Genomic DNA, 18,029 nt, shown 5'->3' with positions numbered 1-18,029 from the left:
TAAGCCTCAGGTTCCGCATCTGTGAAGGGGGTATAATCCAGAAGGAAGTGGTTTTCTTGGGGGGGGAGGCGGGGGGAACAGATTGTATAGGCCTAGTAAGCCTTCAGCAGTGCCCTTCAACGAGTGCAACCCCCCCAAACAGCTCTGTCCCCTCAGCTTTCCCCAATCTCCCCTGCTATCCAAAGAAGGAGCCCCTCTCCGACCCCCAAACAGCAGCTCTGAGGAGTGGGTACTTCAGCTGGGCTTTTATCTGGGCCTCGCCAAGCTGCCCGGGGGCAGCTGCGGGTGGGTGGGCTGCCCTCGCCACCTCCCAGCCCTTCCCGCAAGCCCGCTGCCGGCGTCTCAGAGGGCAGAGAGGCTCGCACCTCTTTCCTGGACGCAGGTACAGCTCAGAAACCCAGTGCTCTGGAGAGAGAAGGAGCTCCCGGGGGCCCCTGGCAAGGAGGGCCTGGTGGGGAGCAGAGAGAGCTGGGCTTTAAAGGAAGGTGCCATCCTCTCCCCCACCCCCCGGTCCTGCCCGCCCCAATCAAGGCGCACTGCCCTTTGGGCCTTGTGGATCTGGACCCGGAGGATCATGAAAATCTGAGACACTGGTGTTCCCAGCACTGGGAGAGCCTTGGGAGACAAAGCACTTTCTTCTAGTTTGCAGTTTTTGTAGCTTGTTCACTGCATTTCTAAGTCAAGAGGAAACTCCCTCTCATCCTCCAGGTTGAATTACCCCATTTGCACTGCATGCAGAGGCAGACGGAGCAGGGCCTGCCCACATCCTGGGAGTCCCTTTCGCTGTGACTGTGTCCGCTGTGCGCCTGTCTGTGTGTCACTCTCTGCTTCTCTCTTGGGCTCCAGCGTCTCCGTGAGAAGGAAGCCTCCTTCTGCCCAAGGCAGTGAACTGGGGGCAGGTCTGCTGGGCAGCTGGTCGCCCCTCCCCCAGGTCACCCACAGACGCAGCTGCCACGTCTTCCAGGCTGGACAGGTATCAAGGCCTCAGACCCTCACAGGCTTCATTTAAAGCCCCAGGTGGCTGAATCAACTCTTCCAGGAGTAAAGTCAAGCATCTCATAATCCAGAAAATGGAGTATTATATTTATCTAGGCTTTTCTTACTTTCTACCCTAAGAAACATCTTTCCTTGGGCCGGGCCCTCCATACAAACAGGGTCCCCCAAGATTGGGAGCACCGACCAGGATTTCTTGCAGATTGGGTGGCCGTTCTCATCTGACCCAACCAAGATGTAAGAGCAGAACCCAGGAGAATTCCCGGTCACCCCTGCACCGCGCGAGCGATAAATCAACAGGCCCGTTACATTGCAGAATGACATCAGCGTCAGAAGCCATGGGCTCGCTGTCCAGAGGTGGCGGTCTCGCGGGATTATCCCGCCTCCCTTCAGTTCTCTGGATCCCAGAGACAGAAGCTTTGGAGTCTTGCCCAAGATTTTACAAAAAGGCAAACTCCTGCCTTTCCTTCTTTGGTCTGGGTTTGTCCTGTCTGGGCGATGGGGCTGCTGATGGATTTCCCCAGTAAGGACAGCCAACCTGTGCTGTGAAACGTCCTTAGGGAAGGTCCAGGAAAAGGCAGTCACACCTGGATTCTCCCGGAGGCTCTTGGAGCACCTCGTAAACTGGTGGCTGTGTCCTGAGCCCTGCCTCCTGGGAGGCTGCTGAGTGGAGAGCACAGGGATGTGTCCACACGACACTGGGGCAGCAGGACTGTCCCAGGCAAACCAGGCCATGTGATCGCCCTGCATGCTTTATTCTTCTCCAGGGGGAGCACAGGGCCAGAAAGTTTTCCCGGAGAAAGTGAGTTTTTGCAGGGCTGAGGTTCTGCTGGGAGCTTCCCCGGGCGCGGAGGAAACGTGAGGGTCGAGGAGGAAAGATGCAGATGAACACGTTGTCCACACGCCTGGGGGTGGTCACAGCTGTTTCACAGCCTGAGACGGACCCCCAAGGAAGAGCAAGGCCCTTGGATCATCAGGGCCGCGACACTCTGAAGGAACCAGGGCTGAATTTGTATTGTGAGTCTCAGCTCCGTCATCAAGCATTTAAAATAATAATATGGGGAATTCCCTGGCCGTCCAGTGGTTAGGGCTCCACACGCTCAATGCCGAGGGCCCGGTTCAATCCCTGGTCGGGGAACTAAGATCCCGCACGCCGCACAGCGTGGCCAAATAAATAAATAATATTCATGACAACCAGACAGATCATGGGGAGGATTTTGAGATGCATAGAAATATCAAATCACTGTGTTGTGCACCAAGAGCTAACATAGTGCTGTCGGTCAATTGTGATTCAAAAAACAACCAAACAAACTGCTAAAGAGATCAGATTTGTGGTTACCAGAGACAGGGGGTGGCGGGAGGGGAACTGGATAAAGGCAGCCAAAGGGTACAAACTTGCAGTATAAAATAATAAGTACTAGGGATATAATGTACAACATGATAATGAACACTGCTGTCTGTTACATGGGAAACCTGTCAAGGGAGAATATCCTAAGAGTTCTCATCGCAAGGAGAAAAGTTTTTCTATTTCTTTAATACTCTAGCTGTACGAGATGACGGATGGTCACTGAATTTATCCTGATAATGACGTATGTAAGTCATATCACTATGCTGCACACCTTAAACATATACAGTGCTCTATGTCTATTACATCCCAATAAAACTGAGAATAAATGATATCAATACTAACAAATAACTGCTGAGCACCAACTGCCCGTTGGGCCCTTTACAGCAGCTCCCCTTACTCTCCCCAATGGCTGAAGGTTGTAGGACTATTTTCACCTCTTTTGCACGTAGGTGACCACTGGGCAGTAACCAGCTTGGTGACCGTGTGACCGTGATCCAGACCCCAGTTTTCCTCGTGTGTGAAATGAGGGCTGGGACCAGCTCCGCACTCTCAAAGCTTCCCACGGAGGTGCCCCTGCCAGCAGAGACGGGACATGCTGCTCCCGGGAGCTCAGAGTGTTGACGGGATGAGTCGCTCCCAGGGCTCTGAAGTCTTCGGTTTTATTATAAAAGTTTGTTTAAATTTCGCGTTCTCCTTCACAGATGCCTGTGTGTGTTTTAATAAAAAGATAGTGTTGAAAATTATTTACAGTAAGAGAAACAGAGGTTCTTGGAAAGGGTGTCCTGCCAGCCTCTGTGGACCCTGGACCGTGACAAGCCCGGTGGCTCTAAGGCTCTTCCCAGGCTTGATCTGCCTGGATCTGCCTGGATCTCCTGGGGGATCTCCCTGGATCTCCTTGAGTCTACCTGGATCCCCCTGGATCTCGCTGGATCTGCCTGGATCTCCTGGGGGATCTCCCTGGATCTCCCGGGGGATCTCCCTGGATCTCCTTGAGTCTACCTGGATCCCCCTGGATCTGCCTGGATCTCGCTGGATCTGCCTGGATCTCCCTGGATCTCGCTGGATCTGCCTGGATCGGATCTGGCTCTGCAGTGCTGAGGCTGTGACAGGGGGCTGAGGGATGGCCCCAGATTCCTGACCAGGACCCTCAGTCCCTGTCTTCATGTTTCCTGAGGAGGAGTCCCAGAGCCTCTCGGGGTTTGCAGGAGAAATGAGCCTGACGGCCGAAGATAAAAGAAAAGGCAGGAAAGTCCATGTGTAAACGTCAGGAGGATAAAATGCTTGGAAGCAAGACAGGGGGAAATCCACCTGGAGAGGAACAAGGGTACTATGGGGGCTCCAACAGGGAAATGTGTTCCCATCTTCAAGCTGCCCTTTACACTGTGAACCACAAGGAATGTTCCAGGGAGCTTGGAAGGTGATTCAGAAATTCCTTGGGGGAGGCCCGGGGCTGGGTCCTCAGGGTGTTGTGAAACAGGCTGGATAACTTTCAGTTAAATCCACCACGTCCCCTTCCCCGCCCCCCTGGCCCGATGGCCTTGTGAGGCCACTTCCCTCTCAGCAGCCTGTGTCCACACCAGGCCGGTGTGGGCAGGGAGACAGGAGGCACCGGGAGACAGGGGAAAGGAGGGCCCGGGGCCTGGCAGCTCCGGGGAGAAGTGTGGCCGGGCAGTCTCTCCGGCAGACCTGCCTCCTCCACCCAGCCTCCTCGGCTCCTGATCCGTTCCCTGGCCTCCTGTCTAGGACCCTCCAACATCCCTGTGGTCATCTGGCCAGACAGCAGAGGTGTAAGCAGTGAGTAGATTGAAAATAACCAGGCTTTAGGCAAGACCTTTGACGCCTCTGGTCCATCCGGGTCAATCGTATGAAATGAGACCCCGAGACAGAAGAGAGGGCTGGACGACCATCCAAAGATGAGCTCAGGAGACAGAGTTTACTCTTTATAGGACGGCCGCAGGGGGCAGGGTTGTGGCTCCGTCTCCTTTGTAGCTAGCACGCGCCTTGCTTGGAGAGGTGCTTGGCTTTACTTTGTTTTTTTATGTTTTACGAATTCCAGCACCAAAAAGTTCATTCCAGTTTGCAGGCTAAGAACCAGGAGCGAGGCTGCCACCTGCCGGCCAATTTGTGAATCACACCCTCAGGGGCCTCCTAGCCTAAGCAGCCCTTCATCCTTTGTTCACTGGGATCACTCGCTACTTAAACTTTTTTGACTCTCACTTGAGACATCCTAGGCTCCTAGCAGAGAAGCCAAAAGTCCTGGGACGCTGGTGAGAGAAAAAGGCCTCTGAAGGTAGTGGAAGCTTGTCTGGCTCAGGGCCTCCTCTCTCCCCAGGATCCTCTTTCCCCTCCTCCGAGCAGCACCCACTATGTGCCAAGCGCTGGGCTGTAGACTCGGGGCTTCCCAGGGCCAGGGGAGATGTGGGCGCTGGATGTGATGCAGGAGGCCGGCACAGCAAAGAGCACTGGGGGCTCAGGAGGGAGGCTCCCCTGCAGGAATCCGGGACAGATTAACCTGAGCTACTGCACACGCTGATGAGCTGGACCACGTGGAAATGGACAGACTTCCGGTACCTGCTGCTGCGTAACGAGTCACCGCAAGCTCAGTAGCTTAAACCCACAGCAGTCACTTACTTTTCTCTCTCGTGGTTCTGGGGTTTATGAGCTCAGCTGCATAGTTCTTGCTCAGACCATACATGTGATGCAGTCAGGTGATGGTTAGCTGCGGTCATCAGGGGGACTTTCCTGCTCATGTGGCCGGCGGCTGATGCTGGCTGGCAGCTGGACTGTTAGCGGGAACCCTTACGTGTAAGCTCGCCAGGCGGCCAGGCGGGGCTACGAGGGCAAGTGTCCTGGGAGAGAGGAAGCCAGGAGGAAGCTGTGTGGCCTTTTGCCAACCAGCCTCAGAAGGTGCAGAGCAGAACTCCCTCCCCACCCCCACCGCACTCCGCTGACAGTCCCAAAGCCCCACCCAGTTTCAAGGAAAGGGGACACAGACCCCTCCTCCTGATGTGCACCATGGCAAGGTTCTAGAAGAGCACGTGGGATGGGAAACACAGCCCTTTAGGGAAAAGACAGTTTCCAGCGGCGGGGAGGTCACTCCAGGTGGATCCCTTCAGCTATGCTGCCTTCAGAGATGCATTTCCTAAGAAAGAAAGTTTTTACAGATGGGGTGTTGCCAAGAGAAAACATGAGGGATTAGAAGTATCCGCTGAGCCGTCCTCACTAAGACTTGCAAAAACATTTCTCTGAAAAGGATCCTCAGAGAAAGAGGTGGATGCAGACTGCGCCCCCGAGGGGGCGTCGGGCACTCTGGCTGGCGGCCAGCATTGACCAAGGCAAGGGAGTAGTGGCCTCTGGGGGAGGGGGCCCGTCCAGCGAGGTTCTGCCCAGACGGACTCCCAGAGAGAGAAGAATCCACTTGGTGTCACCACAGCCAGTGGCCAGGCAGAGCCAGCGACTCTGCCCCGCTGAGTCTTCTCAAGCAGCCATGGGCAGAGCCCAAAGCGGGAAGCGACCAGTAAGGAGAAGCCGCAGCACAGCGAGAGAGATGCGGTATGGCCGTGGTCACGTGGAAGCTCCCTGTGTGGGTGTCACACAGGAGCCGGGAGCGGTCCTCGTGCATAGCGAGACCTTGCTCGGAGAGAAGACACAGCCCGCCGTGAGAAGGCAGGATGGCACCGCAGTGCGCAGGGAGCGAGATCGAGGACCACGGCGGAGCGCGAGGGCCCACGGGCTGGTTGGGAGCAGGCCTGGATGCCCAGGACCCTCCGTGTCACCCACCAGCCTTTAGGGAAGGATGCGTGAGCCTGCTTCAAAGGCTGGACGAGCTGGGAATGGTGAGGTCGAGCGTGGCTGTCTGGGAAGGGGGATGGGGGTGGGGCTGGCCCTCGGCAGCCCCCGAATGTCTCAGAAACAAGCTTCCAGAGGCAGCGCATTTGGGCCCTGAGACCCAAGGGAAGGGGACCCCGGCTCTTCTCTCTGTGGAGCCTGGGCCCCAGCCTGCAGAGGACTGGTCCAGCTCTCTCTCCAGGACGCAGAATGCTAAAGTCCATCGCCTGTGTTTTCCACTTCTGAGCACCGGCGGGCATCACCCGAGCCCCCTGCGGGCAGCTTTATGCTACTTTAGGAGGATTAGGTTTATTCTTCGTAGTCTGAGCTGCACAGACGTGGTCCCAGCCAAAACTTCCTTTGCTACAAAGGGCTACAGAGAAGCACGAAGTTGGGGACAGAATTGTGTCTTGGTCAACTTCTGCATGTCCAGTGCCTGAGATAGTATCTGGTCATAGTGAAAAAAGGAAAGAAGAAAAAAAAAGAAAAGGAAGGAAGGAAGAAGAATAGAGTCAGATTTTTTAAAAAAAGAAAAGAAAAAACTGTGCCTGGTGTCCTAGTCACACCTGATCTGGTCAGTTCAGGAGAGCCAGAGGAGTTCTGGAAACATCCATGACCCAGACAGACAGTATATGCTGAGTCAAAAAAGAAAGCTGCAGAAGAATACACACAGTATGATTTCATACGTATAGTTAAAATAGTCTATGCATGTATAGTGTATAACATAGTAAAAGCATAAAGAGATGTATGGGAATGGTTAATGCCAAGTGCAGAATAGTATCCCCTCTGTGGGGAGAGAGAAATTCAAGAGGGGAAGAGCTTAAGCTATGTTCTCGCACTGCTTTATTTCCTACACTGTATGGTGTTCACAGGTGTGATGGTTAAATTTATGTGTCAACTTGACTGGGCCACGGGGTGCCCAGATATTTGGCCAAAATTATTCTGGGTATTTTTTGGATGAGATTAACATTTAAATTAGTAGACTGAGTAAACCAAATTGCCCTCCCTAATGTGGGTGGGCCTTGTCCAATCAGCTGAAGACCTGGATAGAACAAAGGGGCTGATCCCCCCTCCCCCGAATAAGAAAGCATCCCTCCTGCCTGGCTGCCTTCAAACTGGGACATCAGCTTCTGCCTGGGTCTCAAGCCTGCTGGCCTTCAGACCAGAATTATCCCATCAGCTCACCTGGTTCTCAGGCCTTCAGACTCAGACTGGAACTAAACCGTTGGCTTTCCTGGGTCTGCAGGCTGCCAGCTCCCTCGGCAGAACTTGGAACTAGCTGTCGTTAACTGCCTGAGCCAGCTCCTTATAATAAGTCAGTAAATGAATGCATGAATGAATATCCCATTAGTTCTGTTTCTCTGCAGAACCTTGACGGATGCAACAGGTATGTTTGCTATATTGTTTTCCATACCTTTGGCATGTCTACAATATTTCACAATAAAATTTTAAATTAATAAATGATGAAGGAGTGTTAAGATGTCAGATGCTATAGAGATCAAGTAAAATGAGAGCTGGAAAACGCACTTAAGATTTAGCTTTCAAGAGGCCAACGATTGCCTTTGCTGGAGTGGCTCAGCACCATGTCCAGAGCGAGCGGAGGCCTGAGGGTGATGGGCGGCTGGTGGTAGGGAGTGCACGCGCCCTTGAAGGAGGTTAGCCACGAAGCGAAGGAGAGCTCTGGTCTGCGGCTGGGATGGGGGGCAGAGGAGAAGGAGGGGGTTAAAAAGCAGTGACTTCACTTCTCCCGGGGGCTTCCACACCAATTCTGTCGGAATTGTTGGAGCCTGGTGTTCCTTTGGTCCCTGGGATGATTCCAGTAAAAATTCTGGAAGACTTAAATTGCATCCCTGGGCTGTACAAAATGATCTTTAAAATATCTAGCCACAGAGGCAAATACTCCAGATGTCAGCTTTCTTGGTAGCAGTTTCCCGAAGAGTGTAACACCAAACCCTCTCATGGAAAAGGAGACAGTAAAGCCATAATTATCCCGTTAGCCCCAGGTCCAAAGGGTGCAGCAGACCCACAATAAATTAAGCTGAAAGTTCATTTTTTCCTTTTTTATCCAGTTGAGTAGTTGAATTTGGCTGGTGGAGTGTTGCTAATGGTTTCTTGGTTTAGGTTCTAGGGAATGGGTGGCAAGGAGCTGACCAAGCCACAGAGGCTGGGAGGACATGCTGCCATTCTGCCTCACTCTTCCCAGAAACACGGTCTGGGTTGTGTTCTAATTTCTTCTTGGTCTCATCAAAGGAGCCCGAGCGGGGGAGATTCTGAGCTGGGCTATTTCTTCCCACCCCCTCCCAGACGGATGGCAAGGTTTTTCCGACACTCCATTCTCCCTAGGGTTCTGCCTGCTGGCTATGGGGAGAAAAGTGCCAGCAGGGGTCAGCAGTGTCCCACGTGTGGCTGGAGGCACCCACCCGCCACCTGGGCTATGGGTCCTGGCTGGTCCAGGCAGACGGGAGCTGGAGGCCAGCTTCCTGTAGGGACCTCGGCATCTCTGAGCACCACCGGCTCAAGCCTCCCCTCCCTGAGTCGGGGGTGGGGGTACTACGTTCATTCAAAGACCAACTGACAGGGGAGTGGATGTGTGACCCAGACATCAGCGATGCGGACTCACTGCCCGGCTTTCTCCCGGGAGGTTTACACGTGTACTGACATGTGCAGTGCCGTGTGCGGGTTGGATGTCAGAGATGTGTGGCTTGGATTTGCCCCGATGAGCTTTTCTCAGAGACCCGGGGGTCCTGGCCGGGTACTCGCGCTCTCCATGAAGGCTGGCAGTCCCGCATGGCTGTGCGGGCTCCCACGAGGCCTGCCCAGTCCACGCCACCCCCGCACCCTCCGCTGGGAAGGGGATTCTCCATCCCAGCGTCTCCAGAACGACATCTCTGCGGCCGAAGCCACACGGAGCGAGTTTAGCTCTTGTTCCCAGACTCATCCTTGTCCTTGGCCTCACTGCCCGCCTTCTCCCAGCTCTGCAGCCTTTGACCCCCCGGGTCCAGGCTGCTGCTCCGCTCCACCGCGCCCCTGCCCCCGGGATCGCTTCCCAGCCTCCCCACCCCGGTGTGGGAGCCCCCAGCGAACCAGCTGGGCCGAGGGGACAGCTGCATGGCTGGAAGCGGCTCCGGGCTGGAAGAGGGTCCAGTCTGTGCTGAGACTCTAGGCCCAGCACTTTCCAGGCGGCCTCCACGCGCAGCCAGGACGGGCAGATGCCCTGCCTTCCCGCCTGCAGGAGGGAGGAGCCGGCAAAGCCCGGCACCTGGCCTGCCTTCCCTGGAGTGGAGTTACGGCCGCCGATCCAGGCAACAGGTGCGCGTGGGCGTTCCAGCTGCCGCAGGGCACATCTGCACGCAGGGGGAAGGCTGCAGCAGCCGCGGGGACACCCCTGGAGGCAGGGGAGCCCAAAGGGCCAGGGGGAGAGAAATGTGGGGGAACTGGCATCAGCGCTCATAGAGCGCCCCCCCTCCCAGGATCCCAGTGTGGGACCCCCGGCCAAGTTGCCCTGCAGCTCGGGGGTTGGAGGCCCGCGTCCTCTTGTCTCACTGCCCAGCCCTCTGGCTGTAGCCAGCTCTTCTCCCCTCCCGGCGGGCTCCGCTCAGCCTTGGCAGGCTGCACCCAGGAGGCTCTCGGCAGCTCGCCTAGAAAACGGGGAGGGAGGTACTGGAAAGAAGGCTCTTCATACATGCAAATACTTCTGGCCACGTTAGTGCCTCAAACTACAGTCAATTAAAGGGGAGGGGGGACATTTGGGGCTCCCAGTCTGAGCCAGGCACTGGGTCCAATGATTCACCGACATCATCTCATCAAATCCTCCCAACATCCCCGCCAGTTGTGCAGTGTCAGCACCCTCTGTCTCCCAGGGGACAGACCCAGGTTACGGGCACACAGTGAGGATGCAGTGGATCTGAGGCTTGACTACAGTCCTGACCCCAAAGCTGCGCTCTGTCCACTGGGCACCCTGCCTGAAACCTCCCATTTCCTGGTACATCCCACACCGGGGCCCCATCGCTTCCTCCCGTGGAGGGGATTCCTTGCACCCCTGCCTCCGCCACCTCTGCTCACCACAGCCAAAGTCACCTCTACAACCTCGTCACCCGGTTCACTTGGCAACTCATGCCCCTAACACCTCCTCTCACCCACCCACCACGAAAGTGGACCCCGCGGCCTCCAAATCCTTGGGGGCCACGCCCAGCACCCACGGACCGTCTGGGCGATGGTTTCCACATCCAGCCTTTTCCTCCCCGTGTCCAGCCTGCTCCCCGCAGCCTTAACTCGCCCAAAGCTCTTTCTTTCTTTCCTCTACCTTCTACGCTTCAGGGTCCCCATGTCCATCCTTTTCCCTCTCAAGAAATTTTTCTTTTTGGGGCCACACTGTGCGGCTTGTGGGATCTTAGAACCCCGATCAGGGATTGAACCCTGGCCCTCGGTAGTGAAAAGCGCCAAGTCCGAACCACTGGACTGCCAGGCACGTCCCACAAGACACTTCTTAAGGTGTTAAGAATATTTACTGATATAAGAAAATGTTCACAGAATATACTAGGAGTATCTTACCATTTCACCTGTCATTATGTAATTCCTGAATACATTCTCCTTGTGAAAAAACCCCCCGCAACTCAAACATACGGAAAGAATTAGCAATGCCCTGGGTGACTCTTCCCCAGAAGTAACCACTGCTATCAGTTTGGAGACTTTCCAGAGTTCTCTAAAAACGTATTTTCATACAGGTATAATGCACATAGAAATATATAGTTTTGTGGGGCATCTTTTGACATAACTTGGATCAGAGTGTGCTGATTGTTTTGCAACTTTGATTTCTCTTAACGCTCAGTATTAAGACTCCATGATCGTGTCGTGTACATAAATAGCTCATATGTAAGTAAGTTCTGGGTGGAGAAATGCTATTCCTTACTGGGGCCTTAAGAGTCAAGCTCGGGCTCTGCTCTCTGTCCCGTGGGCAAAACTGGCTACACAATTTATGGGGGCCTGTGCGAAATAAAAATGTGGGGTCCCTTGTTTAAAAACTTGGTAAGAATTTGAAGGGGGCAAAAGCAAAGCATTAAACCAAACACGGGGTCCCGTGTGACTGCACACGTGCCGCGAAGCTGGCCGGCCTGTGGGTGGTTTGAATCAATGCGTCCTCTGTCCCGACAGTGGACATTCCTGCCTCGGCCGCCACCTTGGGCCGTGTCCCTGGATTCTGCACTCAGCCTTCCCCGCTGCCGGTCAGCATTGCCCTGGGGGCCCCCCAAAAGAGCGGGGGGGTGCTGGCAATGACACCTCCCCTGTGCCTCAGAGGAAAGTCTCATGGGAGATAAGAGAGCACCGAGCTACCAACCAAGAGGCCTGGCCTCCAGTCCAGCCCTGCCACCCAATGTGCTGCACGCCCGGAGCGGCGTGTCCTTAGCGGGGAGTTGCTGACCTTCTCGGCACCTTGGTTTCGTATATGTTGAAGGAGAGGGTGGGATTCGACAGCCTTCCAGACCACGCCCAGCTCTGAAAGTCTGTGTGTAAGTGACTCTAAGAGACCAGAATGGTAATAACTCACGCATTTACCATACGCCACTTACATGCTCATCTAATGCTTGGGACAGGCCTACAAGGCAGGCGGTGTCATTTCCACTTTACAGACAAGGGAGTCGAGACTCATTAAAGCAACTGAGCAAGGAAGTGTCTGGGGTGAAGCACGTGTTCTAGAACCTGGTTGTGGTCATGGCTGCACCACTCTGTAGCTTTAGTACAAATCATAGACTTGCATACTTACAAGGGGTGAATTTTATAGTATGTCAATTATACTCCAAAAAAGCCATTAAGAAGGGAGAAAGAAAGAAACGTGCAGCAGCTGCTGAGTGACAGAGCCCCCCCCAACCCCGGGCTCCACATGGTCGCCAAGCCCCCCTTTCCTCTGCGGATCTGCATGGCACCAGGGCACGTGGCCTCGGGTGCCAGGCTGCCGGGATGCAAGTCCCGGCTCCCGCACTGACCGGCTGGGGACCCAGGCACGATCTCAACCTCAATTTCTTCACCTACAAAATAGAGACATAAACGAGACGGATGTTAAAGGCTTAGACTAGCAGTCAGTACCCAGCAAGAGCTCTGTAAGTCGGACTGTTATTATCTTCTCGGGGCAGCTCCAGCCAGAGCCAGCCTCCCGAAACGGAAGCATGTCTCCCTGCCCACCCTATCCCTACCCTGCTGGCCCCTTCCAGAAGCACCCCTCTGGAAAAGCCATCTTTGCAAAAACACCGTGACTGGCTATCAGCATGGCTCACTTCCTGGTGATAGAAAGGGAGAAACGGCATCTTCCCCATAAGGCAAGCCTCACTATCCTGAAACATGCAGCTCAGTGCCAGCTCTTCCTCACAGACCGTTCCTCCCAGGTCCTCGTCCAGACCATCAACACAGGGGCCCGGCACCCTGAAGCCAGGGTAGCCACATGGGGACAACTGCCACACCCACGCCCACCCCATCCCACTCCCGTGAAGCTCCTTGCTGGTTAATGGATCAAGCCAGAGAGGATGAGGGTTGTTAGTAGACAGTCAGATTTCTATCACTCAAAAGCAAGTTTTCTCAAACTACCAATGGCATTTTTCACAGAACTAGAACAAAAAATTTCACAATTTGTATGGAAACACAAAAGACCCCGAAGAGCCAAAGCAATCTTGAGAAAGAAAAACGGAGCTGGAGGAATCTGGCTCCCAGACTTCAGACTATACTACAAAGCTACAGTAATCAAGACAGTATGGTACTGGCACAAAAACAGAAATATAGATCAAAGGAACAGGATAGAAAGCCCAGAGATAAACCCACACACATATGGTCACCTTATTTCTGATAAAGGAGGCAAGAATATACGACGGAGAAAAGACAGCCTCTTCAATAAGTGGTGCTGGGAAAACTGGACAGCTACACATAAAAGAATGAAATTAGAACACTCCCTAACACCATACACAAAAATAAACTCAAAATGGATTAAAGACCTAAATGTAAGGCCAGATACTATAAAACTCTTAGAGGAAAACATAGGCAGAACACTCTATGACATAAATCACAGCAAGATCCTTTTTGACCCACCTCCTAGAGAAATGGAAATAAAAACAAAAATAAACAAATGGTACCTAAAGAAACTTAAAAGTTTTTGCACAGCAAAGGAAACCATAAACAAGACCAAAAGACAACCCTCAGAATGGGAGAAAATATTTGCAAACGAAGCAACTGACAAAGGGTTAATCTCCAAAATTTACAAGCAGCTCATGCAGCTCAATACCAAAAAAACAAACAACACAATCCAAAAATGGGCAGAAGACCTAAACAGACATTTCTCCAAAGAAGATATACAGATTGCCAACAAACATATGAAAGGATGCTCAACATCACTAATCATTAGAGAAATACAAATCAAAACTACAATGAGGGGCTTCCCTGGTGGCGCAGTGGTTGAGAATCTGCCTGCCAATGCAGGGGACACGGGTTCGAGCCCTGGTCTGGGAAGATCCCACATGCCGTGGAGCAACTAGGCCCGTGCGCCACAACTACTGAGCCTGCGCGTCTGGAGCCTGTGCTCCACAACGAGAGGCCACAATAGTGAGAGGCCCGCACACCGCGATGAAGAGTGGCCCCCGCTCGCCACAACTAGAGAAAGCCCTTGCACAGAAACGAAGACCCAACACAGCCAAAAATAAATAAATTAATTAAAAAAAAAAAAAACTACAATGAGGTATCACCTCACACCGGTCACAATGGCCATCATCAAAAAATCTACAAACAACAAATGCTGGAGAGGGTGTGGAGAAAAGGGAACCCTCTTGCACTGTTGGTGGGAATGTAAATTGATACAGCCACTATGGAGAACAGTATGGAGGTTCCTTAAAAAACTAAAAATAGAGCTACCTATGGCCCAGCAATCCCACTACTGGGCATATACCCTGAGAAAACCATAATTCAAAAAAGAGTCATGTACCACAATGTGCGTTGCAGCTCTATTTACAATAGCCAGGACATGGAAGCAACCTAAGTGTCCATTGACAGATGAATGGATAAAGACGATGTGGCACATATGTACAATGGAATATTGCTCAGCCATAAAAAGAAATGAAATTGAGTTATTTGTAGTGAGGTGGATGGACCTAGAGTCTGTCATACAGAGTGAAGTAAGTCAGAAAGAGAAAAACATTTCTCTAACATAGCATAATGGTGGCCATTATGCTAACACATAATATGGAATCTAAAAAAAATGGTTCTGAGGAACCTAGGGGCAGGACAGGAATAAAGACACAGACGTAGAGAATGGACTTGAGGACATGGGGAGGAGGAAGGGTAAGCTGGGACGAAGTGAGAGAGTAGCATGGACTTATATACACTACGAAATGTAAAACAGATAGATAGCTAGTGGGAAGCAGCCGCATAGCACAGGGAGATCAGCTCGGTGCTTTGTGACCACCTAGAGGGGTGGGATAGGGAGGGTGGGAGGGAGACACAAGAGGGAGAAGATATGGGGATATATGTTTACGTACACCTGATTCACTGTGTTATACAGCAGAAACTAACACATCACTGTGAAGCAGTTATACTCCAATAAAGATGTTAAAAAAAAAAAAAAAAAGCGAGTTTTCGAACATGGAGTGTATACCCGAGGGGATGCGATGCGGGGGGGACGGGGCGGGGGTATGAGATGTGTTTTCTGTTTGATAATCGCGCTTCTGCTGGCATATGCTCCGCACTACGTACCACACCTTCCCTTCGGCTCTCTCACTGAACGCTCACCCAGGCCTCGGTAGGCGGTGGGGTCCCCTGGGTGTCACCCCGCTTACGGACGAGCATGTGCTTCGGCGAGGGCCCCCCCAGAGTGTGGACTCAGGTCCTCTGACACCGGTGTTTTCCCACTGTTCTTCCGAGGAGGAAGCCAGAGGCTCCCTCTCACGACGGTTATGAAAGGCCCAAGTCACACAGTCACGCGCTGTGTTCCCACCCCTGCCTTACAGACGGCTCTGCGCGCCCAACAGGAGCCGGAAGGTGTGGACAGGCCCTCGCGGCCACATGGGATGTGGGGGCTCTGACAGCGCAAACTCCCGGATCCCAAACGTAAAACAGATTAGCATCGGTCCTCAGAGCTCAAGCTGGCAGGCAATGGGCAGGCGCCCCAGGAAATCAGGCCAGGCCTGGAAATGCTATTTGCTGAGCTTGCCGGGGCTCCCAGAGCATCTCAACTCAAGCCAGGTCTGAGACCACGGGGTGACAACAGGCTCCTGGGCTGATTTTTTAAAACCTATTTGTCACGTTGACGTTAATCCTCTCCTTAACAATCTCCTGCCCTGATTCAGGATGGGCTCTAAGCCGTGGATGGAGGAGGGGACCAGGGGCAGCTGTCGGGTTTAAGGAGTCACAGGGAGGTCAGCAGGGCCTGGAGGCCGCCTTGCGGTGGGGTGGGGGGGTGATCCTGAGCCTGGATCTCACCGTTTCCCTCGTGGCCAGCCCCTTCCACTCTCCTCTCCCGGTGGCCAGGCCCTTGCCTTTACTTCTTATTGATTTTCATATTTAAGGAAAAGCCATTTGCTTGATTTAGAGCAAAAGAGTCATCACTGTGTTCGGAGGCAGGCACTTGGTAGAGGCCTCTCCTGGGCTGGGCGGGACCCTGCTTCCCACCCAGGCAGCCCTGCGTCCACGGTCACCGTGGCTTCTCTCTGCCGCCCTGTCCCACCACCTTGCCTCTCAGGAGCTGTCACTGCCTCTGCCCTTCAGCACAACTGGAGCTGGTCTGTTTATCCCCTGCCCACCCCCCTACCCGGCCATATGCCAGCGTGTTTATCCAGACACACTTCACTGCGGCAGGTCTGTGACTGGGGCATTTGGAGCCGGGTCGGGGGAGTGGTAAGATCAGCCATTCGTGAATGGGAGAGAAATACCGATCTCACGGTGGAAGCGATCTAAGCCTTAGAAAACCATGGCTTGGGACTTCCCTGAGGGCGCAGTGGTTAAGAATCCGCCTGCCAATGCAGGGGGACACGGGTTCGAGCCCTGGTCCGGGAAGATCCCACATGCCGCGGACAGCTAGGCCCGTGCGCCACAACTACTGAGCCTGCGCTCTAGAGCCCGCGAGCCACAACTACTGAGCCCGCGCAACACAACTTCTGAAGCCCACGGGCCTAGAGCCAGTGCTCCGCAACAAGAGAAGCCACCGCAATGAGAAGCCCGTGCACTGCCACGAAGAGTGGCCCCTGCTCTCTGCAACTAGAGAAAGCCCTCATGCAGCAACAAAGACCCAACGCAGCCAATAAATAAATAAATTAGAAAAAGAAAACCATGGCTTTAGCCTTCTTCCCCATTCAGCACCCAAGGAACAGCATCTTCCCGCCATTACCAGTATGGGTGGGGCCCCGCGTGCAGCCTCACCGTGGACCAGAGGGCAGTTCAGTCTCTGAAACTGCTTTGCAAGTCTGCTGTGTAATCCTTGGTCCCTAGACGGAGGAGGCGAGGAACTCAGCCGGCCCACCCCATGAGCCCTCGAGAAAGGACAGTGCTTCTTCCAAGAGGACCAGGCTCCCCTTTGCAGGCCAAGGAGTCTGTGAAAAGCAAGAGAGATTCCAGTTAGCACATGGCTGAGTGCCAAACTGGATGCAGGGTTACATGACTCAGAGATCAAAATAATAATTAATGTCTACTGAGTAGTGCCAGGCACTATTCTGAGTGTGGCACCTAGATTATCACACTTACTCTTACCAACAATCGTAGGAGATGGCAACTGTCATTACCCCAATTTACAGATGAAGAAACTGAAATGGTCAGAGGTTAAAGAATCCGTTCTGGTTCCCATGGCTGCTGAGGAGCAGATTCAGGATATGAACCCAGGCAATCTGCCTTCGAGCCCACACTTTCAGCCACTGTACCCACAGGGCAAGGACTCGCCCCACGCGTCCCTCTGAGACAGCCCCCTCCCCCGCAAAGAAAAGGCAACTCATTCCTTTCAAGGACAAAAGCCATACGAAAATCCTTTTCCCTGGTTAGTTGGGAACTTCCTCAATGTCACTGCTAGCCCACTGTCTAGTGTCCCTTTATCACCCCCTTAGGTCCACAGCCACTGTGACCTGACTGGCTGATTGGACGGGGGTGGGCAGGGCTCTGCTGACCCTGCTTCCCTCGGGTTGACCCGTTGCTGGTGAAACTTTGGGTAGACCTCCCAGGGAGCTGGCCCCGGAAATAATCAATCAATCATGCTTGCTGGCTGGAGCTGGCGACGTCTCTGGTCCCAATCTGGCGGGTCCTTGGTCGCACTGCCGCCTTTCTCCCGGAGCTCGAAGCCTGCTCCAGAAGCCCAGGCACCTGACCTCCGCTGCCCTGTCCCGGGAGACAGGGTCGGTGGAGGCGGCACTGCACAGGCTGCACTAAGCTCTGGCCGAGGCCCCACTTCCAGCCACTCTCTCTGGGTCTGGTCGTTTCTTCTCCCCCTCCTCCCCCTCCTCCCCCTCCTCCCCCTCCTCCTCCTCCTCCCCCTCCCAGGCCCTAGAAGGAGAAAGGGCCGTGGCAGGGTCGCGAGGTGGGGCAAAGCCCCACGCATTTTACTGAGCACCTACTATATGCCCGGCCCTTCTGGGGTCTCCCCTCCCCTCTGCATCCGCGTCCCAGCCCAGAAAGCGGAACAGAACAGAGAGGAAGGAAGGGGGCGCGGGCGGAAGGGGGTGGGAAGGCCGGCCGACCCCTCTGTCCGCCCTCCTAAGAACTGCTGGCCGGCGGCAGCCCGAGGGCGCGTGGGGGTGGGGCGGTCGGGCCTGGAAGCGGAGGGTCCCGGCCGAGGAAAGGCTTGATTGTGCGGAGGCTTCCTGCCCCGCCAACCAGCTCCGCCTTTCTGCGGCCGCGGAGGCGGGACGGA

The 18,029-nt window shown here is 54.0% G+C and overlaps 2 long non-coding RNA genes across 3 annotated transcripts; one reads left to right on the top strand and one right to left on the bottom strand.

The window, feature by feature from the left end:
* Nucleotides 1-6: 6 nt before the first annotated feature.
* Nucleotides 7-3,084, top strand: LOC309661353. The gene is made up of 2 exons (XR_014263977.1): nt 7-973; nt 1,117-3,084. It is a non-coding gene; the product is annotated as an uncharacterized lncRNA (long non-coding RNA).
* LOC309661360 lies at nt 1,072-17,930 on the bottom strand. Of its 2 annotated transcripts, XR_014263978.1 has the most exons (4): nt 17,734-17,930; nt 16,556-16,725; nt 4,854-7,860; nt 1,072-3,046 (listed from the first exon to the last, which is right to left on the bottom strand). It is a non-coding gene; the product is annotated as an uncharacterized lncRNA (long non-coding RNA). The 2 variants fall into 2 exon arrangements; XR_014263979.1 differs by lacking the exon at nt 17,734-17,930 and having other exon boundaries at nt 16,556-17,596.
* Between the last annotated feature and the right edge of the window lie 99 nt (nt 17,931-18,029).

This window comes from Balaenoptera physalus, assembly GCF_965194825.1.
Source record: "Balaenoptera physalus genome assembly, chromosome: 1".
Taxonomy (NCBI): domain Eukaryota; kingdom Metazoa; phylum Chordata; class Mammalia; order Artiodactyla; family Balaenopteridae; genus Balaenoptera; species Balaenoptera physalus.
The sequence above is the reverse complement of the archived record's forward strand: the minus strand, read 5'-3'. Positions and strand labels throughout refer to the sequence as shown.